This window comes from Carassius auratus, chromosome 42, assembly GCF_003368295.1.
Source record: "Carassius auratus strain Wakin chromosome 42, ASM336829v1, whole genome shotgun sequence".
In the NCBI taxonomy this organism is placed as follows: domain Eukaryota; kingdom Metazoa; phylum Chordata; class Actinopteri; order Cypriniformes; family Cyprinidae; genus Carassius; species Carassius auratus.
The window spans coordinates 13,423,642-13,438,113 of NC_039284.1; the positions used below are offsets into that span (position 1 = coordinate 13,423,642).

The window sequence follows — 14,472 nt, forward strand, 5'->3', positions numbered from 1 at the left end:
CATTCTAAATATTTAAGGTTGAAAAATCAGTGAAAAATACCCAATAAATGGATTTCTGTGTCTACCATGTGGTCAAAAAAGTAATGTTAGAAAAATCTATAGTTACTATTAAAAGTCTTACTTTTAAAAGGGAAAATGTGCATGAAGCAACAGAGCAGCTCACTCCATCAGCCGAGTTCAAACCTCAAACTGCATTTTTTTGTGAATCACTGCAGTGATAAAGAAATCCCATTAAGTGTTTGCCAGTTTGTACACCCTATCAATCTCACTTGTAGCAGTGAGGAAGCCAAAGAGTGTGAGAGGCATGTGAATGATAGTTAACAAAAGTTGTTACTATCTGACACTCTTTAATTCAACTAAAACATATTAAAATATTCTGTGAGTGATGATTGACAGAAAAATAGCCAGAAAACCCAGAATGTCCACTACCTGCAGCTGCGAGATCATCATTAAGCTTCAAAAGGCAATGATAAGACAACACTGACATCTCATTGATTCAGCCTCATCTCATTGATTTGACTCCCATCATGTACGTCACAGGAGAGTCGCACGTCTTGGCCCACTGGAGAGAAAGAATGGTAACAATAAAATAATACAAGGTCTAGATGTGTTCCTGTGGCTCAGTGGTAGAGCATTGCATTTGCAGTGCAAAAGGTTGTGGGTTCAAATCCCTGGAAACACACATACTGGTAAAAAATGTAGAGCTTGAATGCACTGCAAGTCACTTTGGATAAAAGTGTCTGCTAAACGCATAAATGTAGATGGTTGTTTCTTCATTAGAAAAGATTTGAAGTAATTTAGCATTACATCACTTGCTCACCAATGGATCCTCTAAAGTAAATGGGTGCCGTCAAAATGAGATTTCAAACATCTGAAAATACATCACAAAAAGCTGATTATTTGTAATAAACCAATCCATCAAGATGTTTTTAACTTCAAAACCACTGCTTCCAGCCAAAATATCAGTCTTCTATCCATAATCTTGCTTAATCAGTGAAGATGTTTTCACGTCTGAATCAACGGAGAAATATGATCAAGATCACGCATTGTCAGAAAAAGGGGATATACTTTTTTTCTGGATGAAGTATTATGGATTATGGGCTGATATTTTGGCCAGAAATGTATAATACCTTAACGATGAATTTGTTTCTTACAAACACACAGCTTTTCTCTTTCACCAAGACATTAACTGATGAACTGGAGCTGTGTGGATTAATGTGATGATTTTATCAGATGTTCAAACTCTCATTCTGACGGCACCCATTCACTGCAGAGTATTCATGGTGAGCAAGTAATGTAAGGCTGTATTTCTAAATGTTTATATGAGTGTGAAATAAAAGGAAACTCACATTAGTGTTCAAACTCCACGGCACTTGGCAGTCATCCACAGTGAGAGCAGCACAGCAGGATCTGTTTAGTGACGTCTATGAGCCTGTGACTGAACCTTGACTGTCCCACAGAGACCACTGTAAAATTTATTTTGGGATTCAAATGTATGCACACCTGAAGGTTAAATAAAAAAAATAAAAAAAACATTTATTGTTGAGGATCTAAGAAAATACTTTTTCAGGAGAGAGATATGCACCTGTGTGCGTTTACTACTGTCACTAGAAATGAATTAAATCCAACAAAAGTTCCCAACATTGTGGAGACTTTATGTCCCAAGAAAGATTGTTAAACTTAAAATCACCTACATTGTAGAAACCAGTCCCCATAAGGAAAAAAAATTATAAACATGCTAAATAATATCCTAATATAGATCAAAAAATTCAGAAAAGTTTGGGTGAGGGTTAGGTTCAAGGTTAAGGGATAGAAATATTATGTATATATTTGCAAGGTGGAGCCCCTTTTTTGACTGATGGATGCTCTTTGTTTTGTTGGGAAAGCTATACCAAATCAAATATTTATAAATGTAATTCAGAAAGACATTTAAAAAATGCTAGTCCTTGAGGTAGAATCTTTTAGAGAAGTATAATTCAAGGCCACAATTGCTATGATGTTTGAGTCTCACAGGCCCAAGACAGCTGCCATCTGTGTCACCAGCAGAAATGTTTTTGACCCCAATTAGCTCCCGTCCCTCTCCAGCACCTCAATGACAGTCTACTCCACCACACGCAGACAGGTCCTTGCTTTTACAACTCCCGGGAAGACACTTTGGTTGACAACAGTTAAATATATTCCTATCCACTTACAAAAAAAAAAAAAAAGTTGATATCGGAGTTTGATATCTTTGCTTTGAACATCTGAATGCCTGATCAAATACTTACTTCCTAGTAAGTAGGAGCAACAACCCATTTGATTTATTTCTTCACCTAAACACTAAGTAGCAATTAACACTATCACAGCACTTGTCTAAACACTGTTTGACACTAAGCAATTTTTTTTATATATAATATTTTGCCATATTATTGCCCCTTATCACTATAGTGCCTTTGTATTTGCATACTTTTAATCAGAAGAAGATCCTTTTGTCATTTCTTTTTATATAATTTAGTTTAATCAAATTCAATAAAAAGTTTTTTTTTTTTTAAATATTTTTAAATTGTCCAATTTTTGGACCAGACGAATAAAATAAAATAAACACTGATAAGCATGTTATTTTTATATTGCTTTCTATTTGCACTCTCTAAATTTGGAGGCAGCACCCTGACCCTCGCCAGCTGTCCATCATTACCGTGTTTAGTAAGCCAGTTAATAGACTGCCTCTCGGATCACAGGTCAGCCACTCACATGAATTTGATCTGAATAGTCTCATTACATGTTTTGCAAGTTTCTGAGAGGAATTCCTTGTGCAGACATAGTAAGCAGAAACAGAAATGCATGATTGATTCACTTAAACTCAGTTGAAATATATGTGAACAATTATTTGCTTCCCTCAAATAGTGCACACTTTTTTCTTTTTTTTCTGTATGGATTGCTTGTATGTTTTTATTATTATTATGTGTTCAATATGACTCATCTGTACTGAAAAACTTTTTTCTGCATTTTTGTTTCATTTAAAGACATGACAGGATTAATAGTTTTTAGAATGACACGAGAGACAGTATTTTCCATTTTTGGGTGAACTGTTTCTTCAATGGCATTTCCTGATATGTGGAATTTCTAAAAAGGAGAAAAGTTCATTAAAGGAATAGTTCTAAATCTAAAGCTGCTGAAATTGTACACACCCATAGGCCATCCTTCTAAAGGAGTTTGTTTCTTTATTGGAACAGATTTGGAGAAATTTGGCTCTGTATCAATTGCTCACCAGTAGACCCTCTGCAGTGAATGGGTGCCATCAGAACAAGAGTTTACAGTAATCCACGTGACTTCAGTCCATCATTTAACATTTTCTGAAGTGAAAAGCTGCATTTTTGTAATAAACTAATGCATCATTAAGATGTTTTTAACTTCAGATCATTGCTTCTGGTCAAAATATGGAGTCCTTTATCTATAATACTGCTTTCTCCAGTGAAAAATTTTAATTAGGAGAAAAATATGCTAATACGTCAATGATGTGAGAGTACTGACTTTTATTACTGATTACGGACTCATATTTTGGTCAGAATCAACAGTTTAAAAACAAGTTAACAATCGATATGTTTCTTCTTGGATGACTTTATCAGCTGTTTGGACTTTCATTCTGACGGCACCCATTCAGTGCAGAGGATCCATTGGCGAGCAAGTGATAATGCTAAATTTCTTGTTTTAATGAAGAAACTCATTTTGGCTGTGTGGGTGAACTATTCCTTTAATGCACTTGTTTAATTCACTTGTTATTTAATTAATCAATAGTCTTCATCACCACTCCTTTAGTCAAGGTGCTTGTTTCTTGCAGAAACTGATGTTGATTTCAGCTTCAGTTGATTATCTGAAACCCATTTGTTCTCTCGCGCATCACAGAGTGCTTATTTGTTCGTTGGACTTATTCACCTCACAGCCCTCGTCTTTTAGCCTCTGCAGTGCAGCAGTAGAACAGTAAAATGGATAAAAAAGCTTTAAGGTCCGTTAGCTGCAGAGTTCAGTCGATTGGGAGCATTTATCATGGGGGTGCCTTCTATCTTTAGAAAGCCTATCAACACGTCAGAGTAGTCAGGACAAGCATCCACAGAGCACTGTCATCCTAAGACGTCCGTGTCTCCCGGCCAGGATGGAAAGAGAACTGGTGCATCCGTTCAGTTCAGCGAGCTGATGATTGCCTCAGCAAGAGAAAGACCCCCGGTACATATCAATGGAGGATTCAGTCAAGAGGAACAAGTTAAAACAAAGCTTTTCGTTCAGTTTCATCACGAAAGATATCACAGGCTTCTCTGATCATTGCAGCTGCACATACTTGCATAGCATGTTTCAACTGTAAAGTCAAAGTAACACTCGTCTTTATAGTCTAGAATCTAGATCATATTTCATAATTTCACACCTAGATTGTCTCCTCTACCCAAAACCTTTCAGGATCCAAAGGCCATTTTTTTTCAAGCTGTTTATAGGCCAGATGCATGCAGGGGTTCATTTCCCATTGTTATTTCTCATCTCATTATTTCTCTGTTTTCAATATCCAATTATGCTTCCATTACTGCCTTCGTGGCACCACATGTCACAAACAATATGACGACAGCTCCTGAAGATAAAAGCCCTAAATGATTATACACCTGAAATATGATTTGCAATAAAACCAAGATAGTCTTCAATATCTATTCAATACTTCTGCAGCAAACATTGAGAAGATAATGGTGATGAAGTATCAATGTGTATTCATCTCTCAGGGTTACAAGCCAACGTTGTGCAGAGCCATTCAAATATAGAATGTCTTAAAGGGACAGTTCACCCAAAGATGAAAATTTTACGATTGCAAACCTCATGCCATTCCAAAACAGCATGACTGACTTTTTTTTCAGATGTAACAATTTTTTTTTACAGAAAAATTATATATAAAAAGACATTTAAACAATTTAGGACAAAGTGCTGTAGTAAATACATTAACCTTTATACAAGTAACATTTGTAAAATAAATAAAAATAATTTAAACTGTCAAAAAATATGGAAACCAAATGTTACAAAATGAAAAAATTATTCTAAACATTTTATCAACAAATGACATCAATGAGGCTTACAAGAATTGTGAATAATATGTGAAATATCAAATAAATAAATAAATATTTAAGAATATTAAAATATTACAAAAAATAATCAGGTCAGCTTGACACACATATGCTTTTCGGGGTTAAGTATTAGATATGGTTAATATTTGGTTTTTATGATCTCTTTGAAATCATTTATTTCTTTTTTTTTTCCAAAAAGTTCCTCTGGGATGCATTATGGAAAGGCAGATAAATTATAGACACACTGGCACGCAAGATGTATTTACGCATACACAGGGTAATTATCAATTATGCCTGAGTCTAATGAAGCTTTTCCTCTCATTTGAATTAATTCCCACATGAACCACTGATTTTCTCTGTCTCTTACGCGGCGGTGTTGTTAGTAGGGAATATCTTCATTTTAAGCGAGTATGTGTGTGTGTGTAAATATATATATATATATACATACACACACACACAGAACAAGTTTATAAAACACAACACTTTTGGTGCACAGGTGTGCCTTAGGTTGGCCAAAATAAAAGGCCACTCCAAAAAAACACAGTTTTATCACAGAGAGACAATGCCACAGATGACAAGTTTTGAGGGAGTAGGCAATTGGCATGCTGACTGTAGGAATGTCCACCAGAGCTGTTGCCCATGAATTAAATGTTCATTTCTCTACCATTTGTTGATACATCCAACCAGCCTCACAACCGCAGACCATGTGTAACCACACCAGCCCAGGACCTTCACATCCAGCATCTTCACCTCCGAGATCAGCTACCCGGACAGATGGTGCAAAAATCGGTTTGCACAATCAAAGAATTTTTGCACAAACTGTTAGAAACCATCTCAGGGAAGCTCATCTGCATGCTCGTCATCCTCATCGGGGTCTCGAACTGACTGCAGTTCATCATCTTAACTGACTTCAGTGGACAAATGCTCACATTCAATGGCGTCTGGCACTTTGGAGAAGTGTTCTCTTCACGTATGAATCCTGGTTTTCACTGTACAGGGCAGATGGCAGACAGCGTGTAGTGTCGTGTGCCATGGTGGCAGTGGGGTTATGGCATGGGCAGACATATGTTATGGACAACAAACACATGAGAATATTATTGATGGTATTTTGAATGCACAAAGATACCATGACGAGATCCTGAGGACCATTGTTGTGCCATTCATCCACAACCATCAGCTCATGTTGCAGCATGATAATGCACCGCCCCATGTTGCAAGGATATGTACACAATTCTTGGAAGCTGAAAACATCCCAGTTCTTGAACGGCCAGCATACTCACCAGACATGTCACTCTTTGAGCATGTTTAGGATGCCCTGGATCGGTGTATACGACAGTGTGTTCCAGTTTCTGCCAATATCCAATAATTTCGCACAGCCATTGAAGAGGAGTGGACCAACATTCCAAAGTCTTATATCTTTGAGCTCATTTCATGAACAATTAAGGCAAAAACAAAAGGGTTGCATGATTTTGTTCAGTGTGTGTGTGTGTGTATATATACACATACATATTTACACATACAGTAAATATATATTACAGTATATAATTAGGACAATCTGGAAAGGCTTTTCCTTTTAAGATACTGTATCAGTGGTGGAACGAATTGATTAAGAAGTCGTGTTCAAAAAGGCTTTTTTCTCTTTAAGGAGGGAATCCCTATCTTAGCCTGCTGTGATTTCCTCCATTATTCTTTACTGGTTTATCTTGTTAAGGACTTTACTTTAGGAGAAGTAGAGCACTGAAAGGGGTCTGTGAGTGCGAAAGTATTGAGTTGTACACTTTAGATGCACAATCAAACACTTCCATCGTCACCCAGAATATCTGTCAACACTGGAGAGCTGGAAATGTGTTCTACATCACGATGGGTCCATTAACTTAATGGACGGAGGGTGGTTGTGAAAGATGGGGAGTGTGTTAGAGAGACAGGAGGGGGCTGGGACAGTAACCTTTGGGCTTTTTTATTGGAATGAGATGACACACTTGAGCAGCTCTTAAATGAATGGCATCTGTAGTGCGGTTTCTGCTGAGAGGGTTGCCCTTTTCTTTGCACCACCATGGTTCAACTGAAAATGAAACACTGCCTCTTTCCTCTGAACACCTCAGAGTCGACCACCCAGCCGCACCGTGTCCCCGCCAGATGTGGCAACAGTGTGTCTTTTTAGCTACGTTATTGAACTGCGATGTTGGTTCTGATCTGAGGTCCGACCCTGGTAAAGCTTCCTGTTCAAAAGGTTAGCTTCAATTCCACAAAAATACTTTTTTAAATAGCAACACTGTCCGAATGACACAATTTCATTACGACAAGCCACGACTCGTATACAGCGTTCTCTGATCGCAATTACCAGCATTCTTATCATTGCTATTGTCCAATTTGAGGACTCTAATGTTCATTGGTTCTTTTTGAAGAATAGTCGCGGAGCAGTTAATTATTTAATCATTTTTAACGTCCACGCACCATGCATATGGACAAGCTATGCTTCCGTAATTCCTCGCTCCATTGCACTTACAGAGATTGCCGTTTTAGAAATTACACCCAAATTGCTCTCAGCTTTCCGGCCAGATAACTCCCAAGGACCTCATATCCAATGCGGAGGATTTCCTTGTATCAACTTAAATGAGAAAGACAGGCGTCTTAAAGTGGACTTATCAAGAATGTACAGGGAAAATTTCACAGTTGGCCTACCAACATAAACACACACACACATAAACACACACACACACACACAGTTCCTGGTCCTTCACAAATAAAAAACAAACTCTTCTGGGATTTTCATATTACACACTGCTTTGCCAATCTCTGTGGCTCAAAAGAATGCTGATGTCATTCCTTACATACTTATGATTTATTCTAATAATAAAACTAATACACACAGTTTATATACATCCTGTACTTCTGTTCTTTAAGGATTAGGGTTAAAATGACGGGTATGTTGAACGCCGAAGCTACTGAGTTTTCTTTATAACAGACAAGGACATTATGAAAGAGCAAATATTAATATCATATTGAACAGCACACTGCTTTTACCATTTCTGCTATTAATGTTATGTATGTTCATGGGTGCTTGTTTATTGATACTGGCCTTTTTAAGCCAATCAACTGAGCTGTAAAAGCCATGTGATCAATCACTTTGGAGCTGCAGGAAAACATTTTGACATGCCATAAAAAACAAAGAAGCAGAGAGGGAAAAACAATCAATTTCATGCTTTAAAGGGTTCTGCTTTTTTAATAATAATAATAATAAAAAAATTAGTCACTGGTAAAACATCTACTATAATGATATAATGACTACTATGATGAAATATGATATTTACAAAAAAAATACCATAAAATATGATATATAAATATAACATATTATTATGTAAAAAATAAAAAAATTTAATTAAAAAATTTAGTCAGAATACCAGAATACCCCCGGTCAGTACATATAGTCTACCCCATAATGAAATATGCTTGATTAGACCTTTCTAAATCCATATGATAAATGAACTGAAATTAATATCAATCTGATTTTTGAATAATTTTCTTGATTCACTGCTTGGACTACCAGGAGTTAACGTTTGTTTGTTTTCATTTTTTTTATTTTTTATTTTTTATTTGGGGGGCTGTTTGATGATAACTACCACTTGTTGAATAAAACATGCCATGAGATAAGGTAATCTTATAATTTATTAAGATAAATTGTAGGTAGAGTAAAATGTACACTCAAGAGTATTGATTATGTATATACTATTCAATTCACAAAAAAAAAACTATTTTCTTTTCCAATTCTATCATAGAATTTTCAGATTCTATTATAACCCAATTATATTATATTATATACCATGAATTATATTCTCATCTTTGATCACACTGAAGTGTTGTTTGCCATATTAGAGGATCCAGAATTATTTTTTCTCAAATATACTGGAGTTCAAGAGTCAATGAATTCCTTCTGAAATTCCCTGATTGGATTTCATTCTCAAACACCTGCAGAAAGAGAGATAAGCTACTTATCTTCGCAATGTTCCAAACCTCAGTGTTTCCGCATCCTTTCACACTGGATTATGGGGAAACACACATAAAAAATATAATTGCTTGTTTACTGTTATAATTCAGCATCACAGAGCTTGGCAAAGTGTTTTCTTATAGTCACAGCATTATTAAATGTAAATCAAAATCATTAAATGAACTCAAGCAATGATTATATTTGTGTGTATATATAAATTAGTTTGCTTCACTGTGTACTAAACTGGAAAAAAAGAAAATAACTGGCTTAATTATTATTTTTTCTTTAAATATAGCGCGGAGCCAGCAAAGTCCCTCTGTCATTCCTCCTCAGGGTAATCATAAATGAGCTGCAACTCCTAATGACTATTTAATTAGCGGCAAAATGACTGAAATAATGAAAGGGATTTTTCATGGTTTGACCGTCAAATGAATGCATTAATTTACACCATCTACAAAGTTTACACAACACTTGCAGAATCTACAAGAAGCATTTAAAAAAAAGAATTAATTGCTAAATATTAAGATCTAAAGCTATGTAAATATTTAAACAAGTCAAAATTAGTAAATACATTAAACACTAAAATTAAAAAAAATAAATTCAACGACAACTTTATGCAGAAAATACATAAAAGATCATAAATGGTCTTAAAAACATCTAACCAAAGCTCAAGTTCTCCTCACGTGTTTTGGCTCCTACAGGACAACACTGAACATCATACAGGCAGAGTCACGTTTATTTGGCAGAAACGCTCTCTGACTAAATAAGTGTGTGGTATTGTTAAACAATCATGATTCATTTTCAAGGAGACTTTGTTCGGCAATGAGTGTGGCTGCCTTCCATGATGTATCATCTGTTGACAACAGTCTGCTGTGACGTTGTGTGATTAATTATACGAGTACCTTACTGCCGAAAGGTAATTTCATAAATCTTTTGTTTGACAACATCAGTACACAATTTCATTATAAGTAACAGATCATGTCATTTTCTGCAATTTAATCAATACCTGACCAATCAATGAGACAAATTCCCATTTATTTAACAGTATGTACTAAAGCAAGCATCAATACTTTCACAAAACCCCTAACCCCAAGTATTAAACTTTCTTTTATAATTCAGCTTGCATTGTTTGCGGCCTCGACTCATGCAGCTTATTGTGGAGAGGTGTGTTTTGACAAATCCCACAGACTTACACTGAGGAAGGAACTTGAGAGAGATCTAAAGACCAAAATATGAGACTCAGAAGAGGGTTATTTTGTGTGAGAAACCACACAGAAACCACCTAACAACCACAAGGAATTTTAAAGCAACCACCCTAAAAATAATGCCCTATAGCAACTAGTGTTGTCAAAAATATAGATTTTTAGATACAGTATCTAAAACAGTTTCAACACTCTTTTTTTTTGCTTTCACACCCAGCTGCGTATTCTCACTCTCTCTTCTCTCTGTCAGAATTACACTCTCTCTTAGGTTCACGAATTGGTAGCCATAAAATGTGTTTAGTGTTCTGTTTTAAGTAATCTTAAAAATTCCTGAATGCATCTACTTTCAGAAGGCCAAATTAAGTGTTTTTGCTTTCGTCTAGATACACACAGCATCTTCCTGACATGACTGCTTCAACTCTGTGTTACTGAAACCACACCTTCTTTCTTTGTGCGTACATTTTTGCATCATTACGCAAATATTTCCACATAGTGACATAGACGTGGGGGCTTGTTTAAACGAGCCGCTTTAGGGGGGCATGGCAGAGTCTTAACTTTGATACAGAATATCTCTTTGGGTTTAAACCTTTAGTCTTTGCAACTATACAAATCTTTATGCACCAAGAGCTTGTAACACTCCAAAGAGAAAGAAAAATTGAAACTGCATTATTTGACCCCTTTAAAACATTTACGTATTGAAAGTTATGTACAATACAATTTATGAGTCAGTCTGATGAGTCAGTATATGGGCATGTAGAGTCCAAATATACTGTATAACCCCATCTGTTTATTGAGCAGTGATGAAATAATCAGCTGGTAATGTATTCAGATGAAGTTTGCTGTGGTGAATCACAGTGAGTAGCGATCTAATGCCTGCTGGTGGTGGCAGCCTGTTTAGTGCAAAGCGTAAGTCAACCAATGTTAGCTTTCCGTCTGGAGCTGGCTTTAGTGCACATGCTGTTGCCCTGATCTCAAGCTTTCACAATCTCTCAGTTTCTAAAGCACTAAGCATGGTCATTAACCATCAACATGGTACTTTCCTGTGTAAATGTACAACAGATGATTTTGTCCCAGTGTCCAGAAACCCATATGTATGGACTTAATATGACCATGAGAAAGAGGATTTAATGTTTAACCACGCACAGTGCAGTCCAGCTATTTACTCTCATGTTGGAAAACATGCTTTTAACAACTTTTTAAATAGCAAAAGTAAGCCTGAGCTGTGGAGCGCATAACCGGTAATATTTTCCTTAATTGAGGAACTGTTTTTAATTTGTTGGCTTCTTTAAGATGCTGTAGATGCCCTTTGGCAATGGTACCCTACATAAATATCATGAGATTTTTCAATTAAGTTTCAACGTGAGGCTCGTATTCTTTGATTGACAACCACTCCAACATCTTTTTACTCTTTTGCAGTTCGCCCTTGGCGATAGAAGCTGATATGACGCTGTACTATGGCTATGTTAAGTGACAAGGGCAAATTGGAGCTGTCTTGAACTTAATAATAGTTCCAGTACATGCCTGCTTCAAAGACAAACTTGTCCGTTTCAACAAATAACAATCTAAATATGAAACGTGTGCATAATATACAGAAAATGTTGTGGGATTTGCATTTGCAAAATGTTTCAGTTATTTACTTCATAGAAGATGCTTTTATACAAACAGTGATGTTGCTAGCACCATTTTCTACCAGCTGATCACAGCAACAGCTGAACCGCTGATGAACACTAAAGTTCATAAAATGTACCATTTTCAGAAAAATGATGCTGAAGATGATTCATTTGCATCTATTATCTCTAAAGTATGCTATCTGCAGTTACAGTGATTTTCTAGGAATTAACAAAGAAAAAAAACTCAAAGGAATAAATTACTGCAAAGGCGTATTAAATCTGGCAAACCCTAAATTTTCATTGTTTGGTATTCATAAAGAAAATATGTAATTTAAATCGCTGAAACAGTCTCAGGTATTTTAAAGAGCTAATCTGAACAGTGCTTATCATTTTGAGTTGGTAGGTTCTGGTTTATCTTTTCTTATCTTATTTGTTTTGCAGCCCCATAAAAAAAAAGTTTAGTGCATCTTTACCTCTTTTCAGAAGTAAAAAATATAATAAAAGAAAAAGTAATATGTTAACGTCATATAGGACCAATCCTGTGGGATTCTAGCAGTGCGGTGCAGCTCTATTAATCAAACTGATTGCACATGATACATCTCTGTTCTCTCTCATGTTTTTAATGATACTAGGGATTTCTTGGGCCCTTGATTGATTGCATTCATTGTTGTGATGCATTCTTATCAATGACTCTGATTTTGGTTGACACAACTCGGCAATGTTTACTTGACAATCAAGCTGATGATGCCAGGAAAGAAATACAGCTGTACAAGGACCTTTGGGAGGCTTTCTGAAATCACATAGTTCTGACATTCTTAGAGTTGAATCAGTGAAAAGACTAATACACAATGTAATATCATTATGAAATTGACAGATCTAACAAAGCACGCTGCCATCATCAACAAAGGAATGTGTTATGTTGTGATACTTTCCATTAATATGTTACATTTTGGTGTCTCATTACTTTTTTAAAGCACTAGAGGCACACATCCCAAATGCTTTTTGTCTTGAGACTATTAGATATTGGTGATACTAGTATCTAGAAAATTACTACTATCTAGAAAATTTAAATTAACCTAGCATGAAAAAGAACTAGTCTTAAACACATTAAATGTCCCCCATTAAAAATGGTAATTTGGGTCTGTGCCTGGATCAAACAAACAAAATCATGTCAAAAAATGTCATTTTACCACAATCTTCCTATTCAATTTATTTATTTTGATTAACAAAAATGTAATTACTACATTATTACTAAAAACTGAATTACAACATTATTTCCACCAATAAATAAATAAAAATATTTGGAATTTTTTTTTTTTTTTTTGAATTTATTTATTTTTACATGCATGGCTCGATAATAAGGACTGCCTGATGCTCAGGGGCAGTAGAGGATGTCACTGCCCCAATAGGGTCACTGCTGTGTTCTCACAAAGTTTATTATTTGCATGTGTTTTTAAAGCATTCAATCGATTTAAAAGCATTAGAAGACGCAAAAAGCACACAAAGCCACAAAAAGTACTCCATTCAGCACTCGTCCCGAACTGAGTTTCTCTTTCACGTCTTCTTGCACTTTAATAGACAAATACACCTTGCCAAATTAAAGCAATGTATTTAAATGTAACAATTTGACATCTTTAAGTTGACAAAAAAAACATTTTCTTAAAGTTAAACTGAAAATTCATTATTTTTCTAGCACTAATTCATAGAAGGTGCCAAGTGATGATATTAATTATCAGATCACTGAAGAAAACACTTTGAAAATGTTTAATCAAGATGGATATTCTAATGAGGGGCTCTTTTTGAAGTATTTCCTTTGTTTTTCACTGTATTGCGTGGGACTTCTGTAATATGCATATTTTATCTTCTATGCATCATGCCCCAAGTCCATAAAACAATAATCAGCAACCAGTGCAGATACAAAGCAACAATTCTGCCCATGGCAGACTCACCCTAGAGCTGATCCCTAGAATATCTCGCAAAATGTTTTCTGCTCTCTCAGCAGGAGTTTCTTCTCTAGCCCCATTTCCTCAGCATGGTGACACGCTGCAGCTATATGAGCGAACACAACTCATCCTGTAACACACTTATCAGATCTCTTCCTCCATGCCATCCAGCTGAGAGCTACAATGATACATCATTTGGGCCAGAAGACCTTGTTAGCATCACGACTCACGAGATGGTCATCTCAGCAAGAGTCTGTTTTTACCATCACCATAATCAGAGGTTTTCTATATACCCGCCCAAGGACAAACACATGACTGTTTAAACTCACTTTATAAGATCTGGCTTAAGCAACTGTGGAGCCCACAGCTGGGAGGCCTAATTTTCTGGTCCCTTCACCTGTAGACAGAGTGCTGGCCTGTTCTGATTTGGTTGTTTCGGACTTGCCAGACAAGACTGGGTTTCAATTCACAAGCGACTCACTGCTAGAAAAGCAATCTCAATGCTTTTGAGTCCTTACATTGTATTTTGGATTTTGCTTTATCACCATTAAATAGTTTTATTTTAAAACTGACATTCATTGTGAGACTATGCAAAAGAGCTTTCGCTATTTGCAGGCACATTTATCTATAGACTATTTAGTGAAAAAAAAAATAGTC

The 14,472-nt window shown here is 35.9% G+C and overlaps 1 long non-coding RNA gene across 1 annotated transcript in view; it reads right to left on the bottom strand.

The window, feature by feature from the left end:
- Nucleotides 1-14,472, bottom strand: part of LOC113060738 (uncharacterized) — a 29,099-nt gene that overhangs the window by 2,479 nt on the left and 12,148 nt on the right. The window contains exons 2-3 of the long non-coding RNA XR_003278287.1: nucleotides 1,350-1,503; nucleotides 430-562 (exon numbers count right to left, since the gene is read on the bottom strand). This is a non-coding gene — a long non-coding RNA (uncharacterized LOC113060738). The remainder of the gene's footprint in view (nucleotides 1-429; nucleotides 563-1,349; nucleotides 1,504-14,472) is intronic.